The following is an 8,131-nucleotide window of genomic DNA, read 5'->3' on the forward strand; positions in this document are numbered from 1 at the left end:
AATAATGAGTGTCTGAAGGCAACAGTGAAGCATGTTGGAGGTTCCTTGCAAGTTTCACGCTGCATTTCTACAAACTGAGTTGGATTAATGGTGTCCTCATTGCTGAGAAATACAGTCTGATTCTTATCCATCATTCAATACCATCAGGGAGGAGTGTGATTACATACAGCCAATGTCATTAAAAACTATCTTCAGTGTAGAGACAAACAAGGAGTCCTGGACGTGATGATTTGGCCCCCATACAGTAGATCCCTGATTTCAACATCATCAAGTCTGTCTGGGAAGATATGAAGAGACAGAAGTAATTGAGGCAGTATGTTGATTGGATTTGAATTTCACTTCTGCTCATTTACTTTCCATTTTGTAAGATGATCAACACTTTTTTTTCACACCTGTATTGTGTGAATAACATTTTCTGTAATATTGCACTGTCATCACACACTCACCTTGCTGAAAATCACATATTTATGTATGTGGTTTCTGACACTGTATAAAACATTATACTGTAATCTGTAGAAATCCTCAGATCCTTATACTGGTGTTTTAGGCTCCAGGTCATTTTGTCCATACTACTCCAGGGGTTGCATTCATAAAGATGGCTAACAGTATCTCCTCACTGGCTAATTTAGATGTAACAATTAAAAAAATTTGACATATTAATCTCTCGGGAGGAGCTCAGAGTAGAGCTGCTGCTCCTCCACATCGAGAGGAGTCAGCTGAGGTGGCTCGGGCATCTGTTCCGGATGCCTCCTGGACGCCTCCCTGGGGAGGTGTTCCGGGCATGTCCAACCGGGAGGAGGCCCCGGGGAAGACCTAGGACACGCTGGAGGGACTATGTCTCTCGGCTGGCCTGGGAACGCCTCGGTATTCCCCCGGAGGAGCTGGAGGAAGTGTCTGGGGAGAGGGAAGTCTGGGTGTCCCTGCTCAGACTGCTGCCCCCGCGACCCGGCCCCGGATAAGCGGTAGAAGATGGATGGATGGATGGATATTAATCTCAATATTAATACTTTTATGTTTTCTGGGTAATTATCTCAGCATTTTAACCCTGAAAGCAGCCCCGAAACTTTGAACTTTACAGTTAATCTAAAGGACTCCTTTGTTATTAAGACTGAATCATAAAAAAATCCAAAAAATGGCCGCTGGAGGTGATTAAAGGTGAGATTTTCCAGCAAAGTTTTCAACTCTACCTGTTGCAGCAGTTATTCTGTCGTTTAGTTTTTACAATAATTTTATAGAAAATTTGGTGACTAGGAGCCTGTGAATTGCTCAAAGGGCAAGTGGCAAAATATTTGCCAAACCTGTATAAAAATATGTTTTTGTATTATTTTGGGGACATGATGGCTAGCATTTTTGCCTTTATTCCTGTGTGTGTGAAGTTTACACGTTCTCCTGGAGAGGTTTCTTCTTGGTACTCATGTTTCCTCCCCCAGTCCAAATAGCTCCAGACTCCAGGTTCTCTGTGACCCTGTGTAGGACGTATGGATGTTATTTATTATCGTCAATATCTAACTTCCCATTTGCAAGTGGCTACAGTTATTGTTGACATATTTAAACATTTCACTCAGAAATGATTCAATCCTGTGATTTTTTTCTTTCATTTGAAATCCTGTAAAATGGCATTCAAGTGGGAAAATTTCAAGAAGTGATAACAAATGGGACAGAAGTAAATCTGCTAACTCTTACTACCATGTGCTGAATGCTCAAGAATGTTCAAGCTGTAAAAAGAAGTTAAGGAGGAAATCAATCAGTGCTTCATTTGAGAGTGTTAGGTGAAGGACATTAACTGTAACGCAATGTCACACACCTTATTACATTTAATTGACACTTAGTGCATTGAACGTGACTTCACTGTCGCTGCTTTCAGTGTCTCGGCTCCATGCTGTGTCCCTGGGTTTGTTTTCACTGATGTCTTTGAAAGCTTTAAGGGCTTTGCAATGAGACGTTGTCACCCACAAACTGATCGCTCTAATTACTGAAATTAGCAAGCAGTTTCATCACTGGCATTACTCTGAATGAAAGAGAGTGAGAGAGAGAGAAAGAGGGAGAGAGGGATGGCTGATCCGCACTAATAATGCCCCCCACCCCTTTTCCCGGCATGCATGTGTTTTAACTCTGTTTTTAATTCTATAAAACGTTTGTGGTTTACTGCTCTGATGGATATTGTGAGTGCTGATGGTTGGGATGAGCAGAAAGTCACTGCGAGCACAAATGCACTCACTTTAGCGTCAGCGTAAAAATGCCAGTACGTCTTTTCAACGTCTTATTTCCGCTGCGTTGATTACAGGGTGGGTGTTGGAATAAATGAACATGAAAACAAAGAACGGGCAATCAGCACTTCATAGAGCAGGGACAGAATAATGAGAGAGCTCACACACACACACGCGTGTGCATGGAGTCCTTTGAAATGACACTCATGCGCGTGACACATTAGGCAGGGCTTGCACTTTGGGCCGAGATGTGACGCAGAGTGGCATAATCTTAATATGTAAATGAGTGTGGACTGGAGTCGACACAAAAGCCAGCACCACGCCTGTCATGGCAATAGAAGGAAACACGTCACACGTGTACAATGCCAACTGTCAGTGGAAAGAGAGGAGATGAGAAGAGAGGAGAGATTTGCCATTGAACATGGACCATGCATTCTCGGCCTAAGTGCTGTATCAGAGAAAGGCAATGAAACTGCAGAAACAACCAGTGTTCAAAAGATATACTCTTGTGCTTGTATCTGATTTTATAACACTGCTATTACAGAATAACAAAACCGTATTGCAATAAATGTAATCAATCGTTTGAGTATTTAGAAAGTTCTTTTTCCATCAGCATGAAGTCACGTGTTACCAAAACAATAAAAAAGTGTTATATAGTTTCTGGAGACAGCTGCTAAGTAGAAACCTGAATCAAGCTGTAATAAAACACTTGGCATGCTGTCACAGGAAAATGATCAACAACTCTGTCCTACAATGAAGGTGACTGTTTACCCAAGAAACTGTTTTTATTCCTATTATACAGCAGATTTGACAATAAATACAGTTCATTTATTTAAAAAAAACAAAACAGCAAAGTATTCTAACTTACTTTTTAACGATTTTGTTTATTAACCACCTCTTAACCATTTTATTGTCTTTATTTAAAAATATAAACATCACTGCACATCCTCTAATATGGCCAGTTGTTTTCTTTAGTCATAGCGCCGTAAAATAATAAGCAGAACCCGAGTACTAAAGGAAATGGTGTGAGGACATGTGTATGTATTCTTCATACGGGTTAGACATTTGGTCTTTAGCCATATTTGCTACTTTATCGTGCAATAAATATTTTGGTTAAAGTTCATATCTGAGGAATCTTAACAGAATTACAGAGAAACTGCAAAGCACAAACTTCAAGTCTAAACTGAAGACATTTTCATGACAGAAAACTTTACAGCAATTACAAAGCTCTGACACTGGAGAGTCCTTCAAAAAAATCACCCCAAATTTAATGTGTTTATTATTATTATTATTATTATTATTATTATTATTATTATTATTATTATTATTATTATTATTATTTTTCTTCTTCTTCTTCTTCTTATTATTATTATTATTATAATTATTATTATTATTATATTTTGTGGAGTGTTCAAAATCCCAGGTAATTAGTTGATACTAAAGAGAATATAAGTTATAATAATGAAAGTATTTATATAAAGCTGTAATTTCCCTTGCAGATGAAATTATTGTTAGATATTCTGTCACACAAACTTAACATATTCAGACTAATTTGAACCGAGAACCAAGACAACAGCCATGTGGTGTAATATTCATTAGCTTGCTAACACCTTTCTTAACAAGGAGCTCTTAACCTTGTCTTCTTTCCACTTTCTGAAACCTGTTGTTTACAGTAATATTGTCTTCCTTTTCAAATCACCAATAAAAAACTGTACAAACTACATTAGGTGGACATATATGTCTCTGCAACACTTTGTGTAGTGTTGTGTAACACTGATAAACAATATATACAAGTATGATAAAAGTATGTGCTTTATTGAATTTTTTTTAGATTTTTATTTTTTTAACTAAAATATTGTAATCTGAAATAAAAAAAAACATCTAGTCGTACAGATGTCGACACAAAATGGTGAAATGCTGCCCTCTAGTGGCTGCACTACAGCGCAGCAAGCGGTTCATTAGAACAAATCTTCATGTACCGTAGCTATAATACACTACACTGTTCTACACGTGTTGTAAATAAATGTTTTGACGCCGACATTTTAAATGTCAAAAAATTAATTACGCCTAGCATAACAACATACATACCCATAAAATAAAAGATTTAACTAAGTTTATTATGGTACCATTGCTTATGTTACCTGTAGAATACCAGGAATTTAGCTAATAATATAATAAGATTTACAATAAAACATTGTTTAGCCTTTTTTAAATTATATAAATAAAAACAGGTTACAAGAAACTGTAACAACCGAAAAAACAACAACAACAACAACAACTGTTACAGTACAAATTAAAAACAGCATATAAGCACAGATTTCATAAAGAGCTCCATGTATTGCTATATTTTTCTAAAGATCACAAGAAAGAAACATTCATTAATTTTTTTTTTTTTCCAAAATTTCTTTAACTTTATTTGTATTGAGAGACTGAGATGGTATATTCCACATTTTTTCCAGTCCAAATTTGTACAGTACAAGCTGTAAAATGTCCTTACAGTAGCGAAATGTCCTACAGGAAGGTTTTAGGGTTGAAGCAATGTATTTACTACCAGAATTCTTACTTACGACAGAAAATTGACTTAGCAAGGCATTCATTCATTCATTCATCTTCTACCGCTTATCCGAACTACCTCGGGTCACGGGGAGCGTCATTGGGCAACAAGGCAGGATACACCCTGGACGGAGTGCCAACCTATCACAGGGCACACACACACTCATTCACTCACACAATCGGGACAATTTTTCCAGAGGTGCCAATCAACCTACCATGCATGTCTTTGGACCGGGGGAGGAAACCAGAGTACCCGGAGGAAACCCCCGAGGCACGGGGAGAACATGCAAACTCCACACACACAAGGTGGAGGCGGGAATCGAACCCTGACCCTGGAGGTGTGAGGCGAACGTGCTAACCACTAAGCCACCGTGCCCCCACTTAGCAAGGCATATACAATAAATTAAGAAAACAAGAATGTGTTGTAAGCGATTTGCGATGAATAAGTCATTTACTGATCCACTTTCAGAAGTACCAGTTGTATGTACAGTACCTTTCCTTCTTGCTGGTGTGGTACCATTAATAATGTTGTGTAGGAGAGCTTCGTATCTTTTATTTAGGAGGGTGAATGAGATGTACTGTTTAATTACATACTGTTTCTGATTTTCTTGTATAAATAAGAGGATTGTAATTTTCTCCCAAAGGAATCCCACAAACTGTGGCTACAAAGCTGTACACAGTTGTATAGAATGTGTTTTTATGCCGTAGTTCACTGGAAGTCCCCTTCACTGGAAGACGGTGTGTTAAGGTTGGAGCTGAACTCGAGGGTCTTGCACAGAGCCCCGTCTCTGCCCTCAACACCACCGAACATCTTTGGGATGGATTGAAACACCACTCCATTCCAGACCTCCTCACCCTGCACCAATAACTGATCCCACTAAGATAAATGAACACTATTCCCTTACAGACACACTTTAACATCTAGTGGAAAGCCTTCCCAGAAGAGTGGAGCACATTATAACATCAAAGAGGGAATAAATCTGGAATGGGACGTTCAAGGAGAAGAGATGGAGATCGTCTGTATCGATCACCTATAGAGATCACCTGTACTCAACTGGTCACTCAACACCAGCTCCATCACCAAGAGAGCCCAGCAGCATCTCTACTTCTTATGCAGGCTGAGGAAAGCACATCTCCCTCCTCCCATCCTGACTACGTTCTACAGATGGACCATTGAAAGCAATCTGAGCAACTGTCTGGTTGGGGAACTGCACCATCTCGGATCGCAAGACCTTGCAGCGGGTAGTGAGGACAGCTGAGAAGATCATTGGAGTCTCTCTTCCCTCTATCATGGACATTTACACAACACGCTGCATGTGACCCCCACACACCCCTCACACACACTCTTCACCCTCATGCCGTCTGGAAAAAAGGTACTGAAGCATTCGGGCCCTCACGACCAGACTGTGTAACAGTTTCTTTCCACAAGCCATCGGACTCCACAATAACTGAACTGAACCAAGCACAATACACACACACACACACACACACACACACACACACACACACACATGTGCACAATCAACTGTACGGACTGCAGTGACCCACACCAAATACACACTCATCCAATTTTACATCCATGTCTACAGCACCATCATATAAAACTGTTTACATGCTGTCTCACATTTCAGTTGACTGCTGTTTTGCACAATACTTCACATTATCTCATGTAACTGCTGCTATAATACTAATGTGATTATTCCAGTATTTCTGCACACACACAATATTGAACATACAGTATTCACACTGGACAGTGCTGTTTTTGTGTATTGTCTTTTGTGTAATGTCTTGTATTTTCTGTCTCTTGTTCTGCACTGTCTTTCTGGTTTTTGTCCTGCGCTGTCTTTCTGTCTTTTGTCCTACACTATCTTTCTGTCTTTTGTATTGCACTGTCTTTTGTCTTGCTCTGTCTTTTTGTCCTGCACTGTCTTTTGTCTTTCTCTGTCTTTCTGTTTTTGTCCTGCACTGTCTTTTTGTCTTTTGTCCTGCACTGTGTTTCTGTCTTTCGCCGTGTTTCTGTATTTTGTCCTGCACTGTCTTTCTGTCTTTTGTCCTGCACTGTATTTTTGTAGTTTGTCCTGCACTTTTGTCTTTTGACTTGCAATGTCTTTTTGTCTTTTGTCCTGCACTGCCTTTTGTCCTACACTATCTTTTTGTCTTTTGTATTGCGCTGTATATTTGTCTTTCGCCCTGCACTGTCTTTTGTCTTTCTGTATTTTTGTCTTTTGTCCTGCACTGTCTTTTGACTTGCAATGTCTTTTTGTCTTTTGTCCTGCACTGTCTTTTGTCCTACACTATCTTTTTGTCTTTTTTATTGCACTGTATTTTTGTAGTTTGTCCTGCACTTTTGTCTTTTGACTTGCAATGTCTTTTGGTCTTTTGTCCTGCACTGCCTTTTGTCCTACACTATCTTTTTGTATTTTGTATTGTGCTGTATTTTTGTCTTTCGCCCTGCACTGTCTTTTGTCCTGCAATGTCTTTTGTCTTGCTCTGTCTTCCTGTCTTTTGTCTTGCATTGTCTTTTGTCCTGCACTGTCTTTTTGTCTTTCGTCCTGCACTGTCTATTTGTCTTTTTTCTACACTGTCTTTGTCTTGCGCTGTCTTTATGTCTTTTTTCTTTTGTCCTGCACTGTCTATTTGTCCTTTTTCTACACTGTCTTTGTCTTTTGTCCTGCACTGTCTTTCTGTCTTTTGTCCTGCACTGTCTTTTGTCCTGTGCTGTCTTTCTGTGTTTCTGTCTTTTGTCCTGCACTGTCTTTCTGTCTTTTGTCCTGCACTGTCTTTTGTCCTGCGCTGTCTTTCTGTGTTTCTGTCTTTTGTCCTGCACTGTCTTTCTGTCTTTTGTCCTGCACTGTCTTTCTGTCTTTTGTCCTGCACTGTCTTTCGTCCTGCGCTGTCTTTCTGTGTTTCTGTCTTTTGTCCTGCACTGTCTTTCTGTCTTTTGTCCTGCACTGTCTTTCTGTCTTTTGTCCTGCACTGTCTTTCTGTCTTTTGTCCTGCACTGTCTTGATTGTCTTGTCCTGTCTGCCTTGTTTGTCTTGTCCTGCCTGCCTTGTTTGTCTTGTCCTGCACTGTCTTGATTGTCTTGTCCTGTCTGCCTTGTTTGTCTTGTCCTGCACTGTTTGCACAGGTTGTACAGATACACTTTATTTACTTACTAAGTCCTTATAGCCCTGTCTTTGTTCTATGTAACACCCTGGTCGTGGAGACACATTGTCTCATTTCACTCTGTACTGCAACAGTTATATATGGTTGAAATGACAAGAAAAGCTTCTTGACCCTTGACTTGATGATCAGGTGGAAACAACCTTTTGGCCATAACTTATACAGTATGATGATTCTTGGACGTCCCATTCCATACTGATACCCGA

The sequence above is a fragment of the Tachysurus vachellii genome, chromosome 10 (assembly GCF_030014155.1).
Source record: "Tachysurus vachellii isolate PV-2020 chromosome 10, HZAU_Pvac_v1, whole genome shotgun sequence".
NCBI classification, from domain to species: domain Eukaryota; kingdom Metazoa; phylum Chordata; class Actinopteri; order Siluriformes; family Bagridae; genus Tachysurus; species Tachysurus vachellii.